This window comes from Amblyomma mixtum, chromosome 3 (assembly GCF_055824585.1).
Source record: "Amblyomma mixtum isolate Tamu chromosome 3, ASM5582458v1, whole genome shotgun sequence".
Classification (NCBI taxonomy): Eukaryota; Metazoa; Arthropoda; class Arachnida; order Ixodida; family Ixodidae; genus Amblyomma; species Amblyomma mixtum.
This window is the reverse complement of record NC_143014.1, coordinates 179382923-179386397: the sequence shown is the minus strand read 5'-3', so window position 1 is coordinate 179386397 and position 3475 is coordinate 179382923.

Sequence of the window (3475 nt, the reverse complement as noted above, 5' to 3'; positions counted from 1 at the left end):
TCATAGCCTTAGTCGCTTTGGGACGTTAAACTCCATAAACCAACCAACCAACCATCGCTCCTGCGATTTCATTCAACCACAACTCGTTTTCGGGTGTTAGGTCGCGAGCGGCCGTCGTTCCCTCATCCTTGAAATGACCTTTGTTTTGATGCAGCGCTGATGCGCATTCCTCGCTTACAATCGATCTTTCACCTGTCGCTTTCAGTGCGTGACTGCTTTCTGGGGGGCTACATTTCGGCGCCGCGCCTACACCTATCTGGGTTGCAACGGCGATCTGTGTGGCAACGCACTTTTCCGCTAACGCTGTGCCGTGGCCTGGCGCTTCAGCGCCGCTTTCAGGTGACTTAAGGCAGCCGCGCTCTGTGCCGCAGATTATCACCTCCACTTCCTGACCGCCACTGTTTGCCAACTGCGCCGGCGGAGGACCTTCTCTGGTTTTGTCATTTCGTTGACATAAAACCTCCCTGCAGCCTATCTGGCGCGGAACCTCTGCCTTTAAATCAACAGATTCTGCCGCAGTTTCTGCTGAACTGGCAGTTCTCTCTACGCTTATACCTGCCTTCTCTTTCCTGTCTTGCGCAACTGTTGTGTCCCTAGCTGCATCTTCACTTTGACGTTTAGAGTCCACCACCATACGTATGCCGAAGAAACGGAAGAGGGAACCTTTTGCTATGTCATAGTTGTGGGCATCCTCTTCGGACAGTCGCGCTAATACGGCGTTGACCTCACAAGGGAGGATAGCCAGCAACATAATTGACCATTCGCCCTGATCTAGCTCCTCTTCCGTACAGACTCGCTCAAAATTCTCGAGGAAAGTTCTGAAGCTCTCACCTCTTTGAAAAGTCCTCAAACGATCTCGAGCCCTTCGCCATTTGTGAAGCCTTCGCGTTTCTCGCTCCGCTTTTGCTGCTTCTGCCCGAACTTCAGCTAGCTTCACCTCGTGTTGCTTCATTTCTCGCTCCACCTCTTTTTTCCTCTTTTGTTCCGCTAATTCCAATTCCTGTTTTCTTCTTCGTTCCTGCAATTCCAGTTCCTCTTTTCTTTTTCGTTCCGCTAATTCCTCTTTTCTTTTCTGATCCTTCAACTCTTCTTTTCGTTTTCGTTCCTCTAATTCCAGTTCCTCCCAGTGCTCCACTATCTCCTCATCATCAAAACCAAGGTCTTCTATCGCTTTGACAACCTTTCAATTTTTTCATAGTTATCCCACAATGAATCCCTAATTCCCCAGATAAGGAGATCAGGTCCATCTTACGCAGCTTTCGCCAATCCATGAGCGCCCTTAAATGCTCAGTAACAATGTGATCGCAAGTCTCTCAAGGATGTTGGTGCAACGCAAGGTTCAAATCCGAACAGGCTACTGCAACCAACTTACACTACCAGGAAGAGCAGCACAAATGCTAGGCCTGGCAATACTCAAGGAGAGAAGGCAGTACACTCACCAAAACCGGAGCACGGACACCACGCAGACGATTCCACCGCTGCCAACCAGTTGTTGCGACCCGGGTAGCATGGCCGGAGACCGGTGATGGGACGAGGAGGATGGGAGACTGGGTTTAGAGGAAGGTAACGAAAACACTTTATGCACTTATTTACATTATTTACATATAGCGGGACTGAGAATGGCTCTCAGTGGAAGGGCACGTCTTCGTCAACCGTAGTCGACTGGAGCTAGCAGGCTTCTCTTCGGCCACACTCACGGCCGAGTTAAATCTGGTTCGGATTCCCCAGATCCCTGGCTGGGGAATAATGTTCGAAGAGCACTGTCCAATCGGATGGACCGAAGGTGACGTTCCTGTTACCACCCACGGCCGGGCAGGTGCGGGCTGTTCCACTCTCTCGCAGCTGGGTCGATGGGAAGGGGGAGATGCTGACTCATCCAGCCCGGCTGGAAAGGAATCTCCCGCAGTCTTCCAGCAGGTGAATGCACTTGCTTCCCCTCCGGTTGTCCAGAACACGAGTCGGAAACACAGAAGTCTTCAATTAACCGCCAGCGTGACTGGCGCCGCCACGTCGCCTCCGCATCCGCTGTGGTTGCTCGGACAATACCTCCTGGGCATCTCCTGCCTTCGTCGCCGCTGCCACAGTCACCTGCACTCCCGCTTCCGCTGGGGTTGCTGCTGACAATGGCCCCTGCCTTCGTCGCTGCTGCCACAGTCACCTGCACTCCGCTTCCGCTGGGGTTGCTGCTGACATTGGCTCCTGCCTTCACCGCTGCTGTCGCGGTCACCTGCACTCCGCTACACTAATCCATTTAGGCTCGGAGGGCGGCATTCCAAGCACCCCACTTCACCACCGCCGTCGCGAGGTTGTCGGCCTCGTCGATTGTTCACGGTTGCTGCTGGTCGGGCCCACGTGGCTAGAAGTACGGTCACGACAGCCCCTAGACCGTCCTCGCCACTTTGGAGCCTGCACAATCCCCGTGTGCTTCTTTCAATACTTGGCATCAGAAAGAAGGTCGACTTCTCGCCGATAGAACTAAAACTAGTCACTCTTGAATATTTCCATGAGCACCATGCAAACCGGGTGCACGTCTACACCGACGGCTCACCACACTTCTTCGACGGGTGCAGAACTCACCGCTCTTCGTGTCGCCATTAAGCATTTCATGCTTAAAATCCCAAGCCTACAACTGTATAGTTATTATTGTGACCATTTCAGCTTTAACAAAGTCTCAGCGCAGTTCACTCCTTCGGCCATTTGTTATACATTTTTACAGAGATAAATAAAAGCGTATTAACCGCAATTGTAGCGTTTTTCTTTATCTTTTATAGATTTACCTTACATAGAGGGTCCACAGATGGCGCCAGCTTTAACAGACACGTATGGCAATTGGAGAGCAACGACACTCTGCCGACTGCCCCTCAATCTGAAGTGAACTTCGAGCAGGCTACTCCCGTTTCATGGCACTGGCTTTTGAGCTGCACCTTCAGCAGGCTTATCTTTACGCGCAAAGAACCCATGCAGCCCTTTGAAAAATAAATGCAGTTGATCACAAATTCACACAACTGGCATCGTCTGCTAAGCCCCGTAAACACATCAAACCATTTCATTCAGACAAAATTAGGCGTTGTTTAAAGAGGCAGACAAAAAGAAGGAAATGTTTGAATTCGTGAAAGTCCCCTTTTCGCCTCATACAGAACGCTCAGAAGCGGGGAAATGACTATCTCACCGCACAGTTCTTTATTAATCATAGTCGCAATAAAGATCGTCAATTAGTAGTAGGGGCGTGAAAGAAATGACATCACGAGAAACTGACATATCTGAAAAATGTAATCTTGTTATAGTTATACAGCAATGATACAGATGTAGGGTTGGTAATTACAAAAGCTGAAAATGATTCCTCTCAACTAAGAATATGATTTTTTTGTTGTTATTGCTGCAGCACGTTGAAACTGAGTGGTCTAGCATACGCGGAGAATGCGATCAATTGTGGTTCTTTTTTGCGAAAGCAATACTACGCTCATGAACGGCCTTT